The 11,795-nt window shown below is 42.8% G+C and overlaps 1 long non-coding RNA gene across 1 annotated transcript; it reads right to left on the bottom strand.

Moving 5' to 3' along the window:
- Window positions 1–1,808: 1,808 nt before the first annotated feature.
- Window positions 1,809–2,500, bottom strand: LOC101772871. The gene is made up of 2 exons (XR_001164321.2): window positions 2,334–2,500; window positions 1,809–2,225 (listed from the first exon to the last, which is right to left on the bottom strand). It is a non-coding gene; the product is annotated as an uncharacterized LOC101772871 (long non-coding RNA).
- Between the last annotated feature and the right edge of the window lie 9,295 nt (window positions 2,501–11,795).

Here is an 11,795-nt window from a genome sequence, read left to right as displayed (position 1 = left end):
ACACAGATAATTCTGACTGGCACAAAAGTTCTTCTCGTACATCCCCATGGGTGTTGCTGAATGGAGTCGAACACGGACAAATAAAGCTGGCTGCACTTCCTCACAGCTTAGTGCTGAAAGTTAAGACAATATCATTTTCTTTTGGTAAGATTGATTAAAGCTAAATTTGTATCGGCACTTGGGTAGATATTGAGCTTACTGTATTGAAGTTGATATTTCAATATATTTAAATTTCCTGCCCACTTGCTTATTCTTGGATGCACGCCTCGTGGCAAAATGTGATTGCAGCCGAAGTAATCAAAGAGTATGTATTATAGGCCAAAAGAATTTTCGTGGCTGACAATTAGGATTTTACTTTTCTTATGGAAACAATAGCATGACTTGACTCTTCTTTTTACAGGAAGAAAGCAGAAACATGCAATTGCACTACAGAAGGACTCGTGAAACAAGAGGATGATCCAAATAATTAATTTTAGTCCCAGCGTCAATCGATGGCTAAGCATTTTTCCTTTTTCTCTGATTAATGTGGATATTTCTTAAGAGTACGTGATTAGTACAGAATATAGACCGACGATTTTTATAGTATTGCAAAGTTACGTTTTACATAATACGGTACTCAGGCCTACAGGAAGATTTGACTATTTCAGCATTTATTTACCTGGCTATGTATACTGTGCAAATCAACCCCTTTTATATTAATTCGTCACGAAATGAATTGGTGGTTCAAAAGGTTTCATTACAAAATTTACTATGATAACATGTTTGTATGAAGAAACATCCGAGAAAGTGAAGAAAAAAATTAAGGACAAAGCAGGCAACCCACCGTTTGTTGCAATGGCACATATAATTATTATATATGGTCCAAGTTTCATTCTCAATAAATTGGGTGTCATGTTAGAATTTTTTATGATATGACAAGGAATTAGTAAAGACAAAAAATGAAAGGGGTTTCATGTAGGTATACCATGTGTGCACTCTTCTTAACATAACTTGTCTCCTGCATTTTTATATCTGTGAAACAATAAGGTTGAAACAATGCATTGTAGGTGGCATTCTTGAAAACATACAAATCAAACACTTCCGGTGATATCTCCGTCAACTGTTTCTTAAATAGTTCTATTCCCACTAGTTAAATGAACTTCTTAAAATACTTGTTAAGCAACTTCTTGCTTTAAACAACATATATATTCCATTCCTTTGATTTAAGAGGGAGGGCACTAGGTGAAGAATGAAGATATATGACTTGTCTGCTTGTTTGGAGCTAGAACAGATCTGTTTATTCATGCATCTCTTGCTGCTCACGGTAAAGATATATAGGCCCATTGTCCTTGGCGGGTAAATAACTAAATATAGTATGATAACTTTCCTGCCAATTTTCATTAGGTGGCACTCTATAATGACATTTTAATTTTTATTAGGACGCAGCTGAATTTTCAGCTGAGATATACTTCTCATGATTTGGAGAACCAACAATGATAGTGCTTTCCCTCTGCATGTGGACTGCTTCTTTTTGCCATCACATATTCACACTCTTCAGTGAAAGAGGGAAAGGTTTAACCCTTCCTGTTTTAGTCTCATCATCTTGTTTTATCTTTTGAAGGTAAAAATGAAGACTTCAGAAAAGGAACACTTTATTTTAGTCTATAGAAGCTAGCTTCGTAGGACTCAGCTGTTGCAATATCACAACATTTGGCGTGGGTATTCATAGTGTTTTCTACCTAGGCTTATGGGTAACGGTCTAGTGTATGGATTGTTTATCATTCCATCAGTGTCTGGAAGATCATTTTTACTTCTAGCATCCCATGTAGTTCTGTTCAAAATTAATAAAACTTCCTTTATTAAAAAAGATTTGACATCTCGAAGATATCTGGACCCTGCCAAAACAAGGCCAACATATGCTTTGATTACAGTATACCGACCTGTTGCTATCTGTGGTAGCTATGTGTCCAGACAAGCACACCACGCTGACTACCGATCATTTTATTCACTTACATACGACTATATATAATAAACTAGCTAATGCACCCGGAAGTCGTTATTTTGCGTAGGTGCTCATGCATGGTGTTGGCGCAGGACCGACGGCATTCTTCACGGCTTCCCACCGTAGCCTGGCGCTGGTTGACCACCACCGTATCCTGGCACTGGCGGACTACCACCGTATCCTGGCACTGCTGGACCTGCCGGGTTCGGGCAAGGCCCGGGTATACAGATCCTCGTGTAAGCATCTGCACGTAAAATTCATGCATTGGGAGTCATGGTGATGGCTTTGCTATATGCATTATTGTTGGTGTTCAAGAATTTAGAGAGATCAGTACGAGTTTTGCCACGGGTACCGGAGGTTTCGGCAGCAGCAAACGATGAGAAGAGGAGGAGGGATGCGAAGCACAGCGCCACAAAGCCTCTGCTGCTTGCCCTGACAGTAGTAGTCATCGTGGTTCTTGTCGCTGTTGTTGATGCGTGCTCAAGTATGTAGATGATGTATGTTGGTGTTGGGAGGGCTAGACATTGCATGGCTATTTATAATTGGGAGCTAGCCTGCGTAAGTGCCGGTCGTGCACAGCTTGCTGACTAAGTGCTGACCATCGTAAGCTGGGAACAAATTGTGACGGTGTATGGCTGTCGTCATGGCATGCACGGTAAATTATGCTCCGGCTATTCGAGTCTGAAAATGGGGTACCATGTGAAAATGAACGACGGTTAGGAACTTGTCTCGTCAGCGGAATATTACTCTGCACGTGCGCAAACGGGTGTTGATGCGATGTTGCCGGCATCCTGGTAGCAAACGAGGTAGAGGTCGTTGCTGGAGCTGTCTGTTTTTCCTGACTCGTCTTTCGTTGCCTTTTCAGCAGCATGGCGGTGGGGTGGAACATTCCCTTGATACAGCAGTTGAGGGCCAACTGAGCCACTTGAGTTTCTATTTTTTTTGAAACTCAGCTAATTTCTAATGATAAAATTAAAACCTCCCATTTTGGAGGCTAAGGACTCGAGAATTTTGTCAGTAGCAAGAAACTTCTCGCTAATGTTATAAGTAATTTGCTTTTGTCCAAGCACTAGATCTTTAATCAAAGGCTAAAAACTGTTATTAAAGTTGTTACCTTGCTATTGGCCGAAGGGGAGATTGGGCTTGGATTTCGAAGATTACTGTGGACGGAAGCCGGAATTATTGGGATTGCTGCTCCCAATGGAGTTGGCGTCCTTCCGAAGTGTTGGGCAACTGTTGCCCGAATGTCCGGGGGATATCTAATTATCTGCCACAGTAAGAAATGACGCTCCTTCAAAAACCACTTTTACAATTCCATCTATATTTTTACCACCGGAAAGAAGTTTTAGTTACACAATCACTATTTTGGCCTCCGTGGCGCGCTATGTCACGGTTCCACGTTGGACGCCGCTTGCTAAAAGACCCCGATGCCCCTGACCTTATCCTTTAGACCGCCTGTCCCTGTCCCGACCAGCCAAACCAACCATTCCCCACCTGCTCGAACTCTAGCTGAACCCCAACGGCGATGGTGACGGATCGAAGGTAATTGCTCTGTGACACCTGCTCCAAGAATGGTGTTCTCGTAGATGTGAGGTTCTGGATTCCCATGAGGTCCCCTGATTTGCATTATTTCATCGTTGTAGGCTAGTATTCTAGTAGATGTGAGGTTCTTGCAGTGATTAAACATGAAGCCTAGCGAATGCCCTCCATGGTAAGCTGTCTTGAACTCACTGCACCGCATATGCATGTCTCAGGGGTTGGGGATTTCTAACTTCAAATTGTTTCATTGTTTATGATTATGTCAGGATTGATCATGGCAATGCTTTTAGAATAGTTGTTAAATTTGAAAAATGTAAGGCAAATCTGGAGTACTCTGGTGCTTTAGATATTGGTGAGCAATGGCATGACCTGTGGATTGATAGATGCAGTGGGTACAATCTTGATTCATTTGTTACTAACATGGCCAGTAAGATCATTTGGGGTCCTACACAGACACTTGTTGTGTGGGCAGTTGATAGTGACAGTGGTTCTGAATTGAAGATCAGAAGTAATGAGCAGTTTGAGAACATGATTAGGTCCAGGTTTCATGATAGGTTGGCTAATGTGGTAGTGGAAGTAGTTGAAAAAGGCTATCAACAGGAGGGAACAAGCTTGTGAAACTAGAGGTGGATCTATGGTCAGTTCAGGTGTCACCAGCCAAGCACAACCAGTACCTAATTTTGCTGAAGGGTTAGGAGAGACATTTAGTTCTAATGCAGGGGCAGGTCAGATAGTTCATGAAGATGTGGCACCTGAGATTGTGGATTGGGACTATCTGATTATCCTCCCTGAGCCTGATCAAGATGGTCAACCAACTATAGTGGCTGATGAAGATAGAGTGTTTAAGGCTATAGGTTTCAAAGATGCAGATGAGAGAGCAGAACAAGCAGCAAGAACAGAAATTCCCATTCCAGAAGAAACTGAACATGACTTGAGAGATGCAGGCTATAGTGTGGATGACAGTGATCCTACTGAACCTGTTATGGATTGGGATAGGAATAATCTAGAAATGTGTGTTGACACAATGTATCCTTCTATGGTTGAATTCAGACTAGCAGTTAAGCAGCATACCATTGTCAATGAATTTGAGCTAGGCACTGAGAAGTCTGACAAGTCCAGATTCAGGGGCTTTTGCAAGGCTACTGGATGCCCCTGGATTATTAGGGCTAAGACACAAAAAGATGGTTTTGTCAGGGTATGCAATTTATTACATTTAGGCAATTAAATCTTAGCTTCATGTTAGACTGACTACTGTAATGTTTTCATTAATGCAGGTTTAAATAAACAAGTATCATCATCAGTGTGCTTCAACAAGTAGAGTGTTGGGAACAATGGCAAACCAGGCTTGGGTTGCTGAGAGAGCCATCCCTTTACTGAAGAGGAAGCCTAGGCTGGGTGCTAAAGAACTAAAGGAGGAACTGGAGGAGAAATATAAGATTCAAATTCATTATCAAACTGTATGGTATGGTAGACAGAGGGCAACAGATAAACTTTTTGGGAAATGGGATGACAATTTTGACTGATTGTACAGGTTCAAGGCTGAGGTTGAAATGAGAAGTCTTGGCAGTGTTGTTGAGATAAATTGTGTAAAAATTGGTGAGAATAAGCATTTTAGCAGATTCTTTTGTGCATTCAAGGGTAACATAGATGGTTTCTTAGGTGGCTACACGCCTTACATTGGCATTGACTCCACTGCACTAAATGGAATGTGGAATGGTCACATGCCTGCAGCCTTTGCTCTTGATGGTCACAATTGGATGTTTTCATTAGCATTTGGTTTCTTTGATTCAGAAACCAAAGAGAATTGGATTTGGTTCATAGAGCAACTAAGGAAAGCTATTGGTGTTCTTCCAAGGTTAGCAGTATGCACAGATGCCTGCAATGGGTTAGAAGCTGCAGTAAAACAGGTATTTTCATCGACAGAACAGAGGGAATGCTTCAGGCATCTTATGGAGAACATGAAGAAGAAGTTCACAGGACAAGTTTATGCATTAAACATGTGGCCTGCAGCTAGAACATACTCACCAGAAAAACATAAGTATTTCCTAGATAATGTTATTGTAGCCAGCCCTGATGTAGAGAAATGGCTTCAACACCATCACAACCTTCTGTGGGATAGATCAAAGTTCTCACCAGATATAACGTGTGACTACATCAACAACAATTTGGCTGAGTCATCGAATGCATGGATAAACAAGTTCAAGGACCTACCACTGCATTGTATGGTTGATTCTATAAGGGAGAAGGGTGTGATCATGTTTGAGAAAAGGAGAAGGATATCTAGAGCTTTGCCTGGAGTCATACTGCCAACTATGATTCATCAGCGAAATGCATCCACAAAGGGGTTAGGACACTTTAAAGTCATTAAGGGTAGACCTGAACAAGCTGAGGTAACAGAGATTTACAAGGATGAGGAGGTGAAAAGACATGTGGTATATCTGGATGAGAATAACTGCACATGTAGGCACTGGTAAGTCACAAGAAAGCCTCGCCCACATGCTTTGGCTGTCATCACTACAGAGAGGCAACCAGTGTGGGACAAGTATGTGGACATGGCTTATTCAGTGCAAAGGTTCAGACAGGCATATAACATTGGATGGCCTAACATAATAGATAGGAGCCACTGGCCACAAGTTCACAAGGGCTTCAAGCTATATCCACCAGATGCCAAGAAAATATCTCTGGGAAGGTAGAGAAAGAACAAGATACCTTCTTGCTTGGAGAGGTCAGGAAAGGCTACAAGGCAAACAAAATGTCCTAGTTGTGGTCAACTTGGTCAGAGAAAGGGGAGTTGGAGGTGTGAAAAGACAAGGACCAAGAAAAGAAAGAGATCCAAGAAGACAAAGATCAAGGTTGGGAGAAAGAAGGCAAAGACAGCTGAGACAGTGGAGGCTACAACACCAAGGACAAGAGCAGTAGTAGCAAGGGAAGCAGCAGCAAGGGAAGCAGCAGCAAGGGAAGTAGCAGCAATGGAAGCAGCAGCAAATGAGGAAGCAGCAGCAGCAAGCCAAGAAGCAGCAAGTGAAGCAACAAGTACAACAACAGCAAGTGAAGCAACAAAAGCAGCACCTGAAGCTCCAACACTGAGGTATGATCCCCCATTTTCCTATCTTTCTTATGTGAACAAATAACTAACTCTCATCACTCTAAATTTGTACAGGAGGCTTGATTTTGAAGGATCATTGGACCTGGTGCACATAACTGATCCTGAGCCTTTAGAGACAATTCCAACACCTTTAGAGACAATTCCAGCCAAGAAGATGACTCCAAAGAAGAAACTGGTGACCAAGGTATTGAAACTTTCTGTAGCAAATAGAATGAGTCCAAGAAAGAGAGGGGCAACTAAGAAGTGATGTGTGTCAGTTTGAACCTATGTGTTGTGGTTGAACTATGTGTGTCAGTTGAACTATGTGTTGTGATTGAACTATGTGTGTCAGTTTGAATTATGTGTGTGGATGAACTATGTGTGTCAATTTTAGTTTCTCAAGTTGAACTATGTTTGTGTTTCTCAATTTGAACTATGTCAGTACTGAACCAAGTTATGTCAGTTTGAACTCAATCATTCATCACATAATATGCATTGTTTATTCATCAAATACTACCATTCATTCATCACACAGAATATGTCCCTATGCCAATGTACTACAACACGTATCTTCTACTTCAACACATGGCCAAGGGACATGGCAATAATGCCTACAAATAGCATACACAACACAAACACAAGCTTCGTTAATTTGTCCAACTTTGCTTCCAGATCTTGCTTTTGCACTTTGCCAGGAACTCGTTCTTGCACCAACCTCCCAAGCTGGAAGTCCACAGATTGGTCCTCTTCTTCAATTTCATGCTCATGTTCACGGTCAAACACCTTAATCACTTTGGCGTCAACCAAATCATTCAGATACTCCCTCTGCCACCGATAGTAGTCACACTTATCTGCCATCTGTAGACAAAACCGCATCAAGTCAAGAACAACGATTGCCCCAAATGCAGCATGAGAGCAACAAACTAACTCACCCAACCTACGCCCCAAATGCAGGATGAGAGCAACAAACTAACTCACCCAACACGTGGCCATGGTTGACGTTGTCCTTCTTTAAGCATCGCTCGAACACCCTAGGCTTCCCGCAGTATGGGCACTGGACCAAGGGAAGGCCTATTTCTTCCCCAACCCCTTCCTGTGCCCTCCATATGCCGGAAGACTTTGCATCATGCGACATTGCCATCGCTGTCGCTGCCTCCTCTGCCGCCGTCTCCACCTCCACCGCCACCACTCCCTCGGGTTCGAGCAGGTGGGGAATGGTTGGTTGGTTTGGCTCAACTCAGTACGGGGACACGGCACCCAGCAACTAGAGGATAAGGCTAGGGGCACCAGGGTCTTTCCACGAGCGGTGTCCAGTGTGGAACCGTGACATGGCGCGCCACGGAGGCCAAAATTGTGATTGTGTAACTTAAACTTCTCTCCGGTGGCAAAAATGTAGATGGAATTGTAAAAGTAGTTTTTGAAGGAGCGCCATTTCTTATGGTGGCAAATAATTAGATATCCCATTTTCCACTCGGCAAAACCAATGCCCTCCGGAACCGAATCTCTAGCTCCTAGCAACTTCAGGATGATGTGTCCAGGAGTACATCACAGCATGCCCAACAATGGAAGATTGGCTTACTATCCAAAATTTCTTTTATGGACTGAGTCAGCAAGCCTAGGATCACATTAATGTAGTAGCAGGAGGAGCATTCTACTCTCTTAATGTCACTTGAGCTCGTGAACTCGTTGAAAAGATCGCCTCAAAGCAGATTTGGAAGGAGGAAAGACAACAATCTTGCACACACGAAGTACACCACATAGAGGGTGTGGATAGGCTTGCAGCTAAGATGGACCTCCTAATGAAGGCTAAGATGGACCTCCTAATGAAGAAGCTAGAGCCTTCGACTCAGGAGACTGATCAGATCATTTATTCTTGGATCACGTATGAGACATTAGGTAACACCGGGTGGAAAATACTTTGGCTAGGAATGCATTGGAGCAAGCTTCCCAAGTAGTGAAGGCGGTCTTGTTGGCGGAGCACCAAGTCTTTGCTTTCCCTAGCAATTAGAATGGGAATAGGCAAAGACGAATGGCGTCTATTGTTGTGCCTTTGGGGTTGATGGTGCTGCACACCTCTATAAAGTTCTAGAGATGAGGGTTAGCATCTTCCGAAGCCTTGCCACAGAATGGGATGGCTGGCACCATGTTGACAGGTCCTGTCTTCAGCTCAGATCCATCATTGCACAGGTGAATGTTGAGTCTAGTAGGGATGTTTCTGTTAGATGAGGCGGAGAACTCGCAGATTGTTGTTGGCAATCGTTAAGTCATATGTTTCTCATCATTTTCGACCACCAACTGTGAATAAAATGAGCATATTAGAGGAAATTAACACCATATTCATAGGTCCTAAACTAACGTATTCCACAAAGTTTTGGTGTTTATTTGAATACAGGACCATACAGGGTGAAAATGGGCAGTAATGTCCTAGATGCAGATTCAGCTGAACCAGCCCTGTGACAACTCCAGCGTAAACATACACACATGCAAGGAAACATAACCTTGGATGTTGTGCCATGTTGGATGGATCTCAGTTTTATCCAAGGATGACGATGTACCTCGATGGACTCCCTTTGGATCTATGGGCCCACCATGGCACACAGGAATCAGTCAGGGGTGCTGATGCACCTGCCAATCCGTCCAGAAGCGGAACTAAGCCACGCACAGTAGGCTTAGAGCTTCCTTCCTCAGTGATGAAATCCAAGGCTGGACCACCTCCTCGAACACCATTCCACTGTGATGCTACACATATAGATGTCCATTCGGGCCGCCCAGTCCGGTCCAACACGGGCCCGGCATGGCCCGTTCATTTTCGTGCCGGGCCTGGCCCGTCACGGTAACCCCGTCGTGCCGTGCCGGGCCAGCCCACGGGCCTCACTAGCGGCCCATGCACGCGCCCGTGAGGCCTTTTTCGTGCCGGGCCGGCCCGAAGAGCCCGGCCATTTTTACGTGCCGGGCCAGCCCACAACCCGTCAAGAGGAAAAAAACTTCACCTCATAAGGGTGAAACACTGGTTCACAATCTAAAATTTTCAAGTTCATCAAACATTCAAAAATCAAAATAGAAGGTTAATCAAGTGTTGGCATAATCACACATTCATCACATGGACACAATCACACAATCACACAGTGACACAGAAAGTCAAAAGTCATAATAAAGGAATTATTAGAGCTGTTAAAACTTGATCTATGTGATCAAGTGTTGGCTGCCTCGTTAAAAACCTTCCTAGGTAAAAACTCACCCTTGTGAGAAAATCCTAGGAAAGGAAAAAGAGTACAGCTAGCTCAAGACTAGTTCAATTCAACATTACAGTTTACAGACATTGAGAGTTTGAGACACACACACAGAGACATAACATCTTTGAACAACTGGCCAAGCCAACACCAACAGGCAACAGTCCAAGTCCAACAGTCAACAGGCTTCAGCTTCATCCTCCAGCCCTCCAACAGTTCAGCTTGCTCCTGGGGTAGACCTAGAGGTGCACAACAGCATTAGTGTTAGCAATTGAAAGTGTTTAACAAATGAACAAAAGATGAGTTAGTAATGGACTTACTGACTAGCTTGGCCTTCATCCATGTCTGGGTAGGGGCTTTTGTAAGTTTCCTCCAGTTCATTGACCTCCTTCTCAACATCATGTTGGGCCCTTGCATCTCCCAACTCTAATCCTTGAGGCAGGTCAGCATCTCCACCGTCTCTGGCAACAACCGTCGGCGCCGCTCCTCAATCACCCTGCCAGTTAGACTAAAACAAGATTCCGAAGAAATAGTGGAAACTGGAACAGACATAACATCTTTAGCAAGTATGGACAAAATAGGATAGGATAGCTTGTGCTCATGCCACCAACTAAGTATGTTGAAGTCATTGTCATAGCAAGTAATAGTATCACTATCCAAGTAGGATGACAGCTCAGAAGCAGGAGATATAGGAGGTGTAGATGAAAGAATAGGAGAACCACATGAACCAGGACCACCAAAGATCTTACCCCATGCTGTTCTTTTCTTACCAGTAGCAGCTGAAGGTTGAGCGGGCCTCTGCGATCGAATTGCACCAAACTTGTTTTCATACTTGTTAAACAACTTATGTAATTCAATTCTTACCTCAGTGAAATAAGAAGAGTAATCAACACCAACTGTCTAAGAAAGAAGTTGGAGAACATTATGAAAACCTCTCACCTTGGCTCTAGGATCCAAAATGAATGCAAAGGAATACAACAGAGGTATGTTCTGCCAATACTTGAGAAACTTAAGCTTCATGGGAACAACAATATTTCTGAGCAATGGATCAGAATCTTGGCCATGCAAATGGCCAGCAATCTCAATAATATGATGCAACATCAAAGGACTTGTTGGATAGTAAACACCAGATAAAGCAACGGTGGAATCATAAAACATTTCAAGGAACAGCAAAATTTTCTCAGCAATTACCCAATGGCTTTCAGTCAGAAGTGGCTGGCCATTGTGCACATAATGAGCAGAAATAAAGACAGAAAAGACAGTCTTATATGGTAGTAGATGTTTAAGCATGAGATATGTAGAATTCCATCTCACATCCATATCTAAACCAAACTTACGAGGGCGTACCCCCTTGACAATGCAAAACTTATGGAAAGCTGCAATGCGTTGATTAGAAGAGTTCAAAAAAGAGATTGCAGTCCTAAAAGTCTCAAGATAAGCCTTGATCCTCTTCAAACCAGACTTGACTATGAGATTGATAATATGACATGCATAGCGTTGATGCAAAAGACCAACAAGTGCTTTATCAGAATTAGAATCAGAATCAAGAGGTTCAGGATCTGGACCTAGATAACCAACAAATTTGGGAATAAGTGTGGACATGGCAGAAGTATTAGCAGAAGCATTGTGAAGTGTGATAGAGAAAATTTTATCCTGTAAACCAAACTCAGAAACAACTTGTTCAATATGCTCAGCAATGTTAACACCAGAATGGGAGCAATCAATCAACCTAAGAGCAATGACTCTCTTCTCTAATTCCCAATCAGCAGAAACAAAATGTGCAACAACACTAAGATAGTCCTCCTTGGCATTCCCTGACCAAATATCAGAAGTAAGACAAACAGAAGAAACATGAGACTTCAAAGTATCAAGAAGAGAAAGACAACGCTTGGCAAAGAACTTGGCAAGATCTCTAGAAGTGGTCTGTCTAGAAACTTTAGCAAAACAAGGGTTATGAGCA

This window comes from Setaria italica, chromosome VI (assembly GCF_000263155.2).
Source record: "Setaria italica strain Yugu1 chromosome VI, Setaria_italica_v2.0, whole genome shotgun sequence".
NCBI classification, from domain to species: Eukaryota; Viridiplantae; Streptophyta; class Magnoliopsida; order Poales; family Poaceae; genus Setaria; species Setaria italica.
This window is presented reverse-complemented; position numbering and strand designations above follow the sequence as displayed.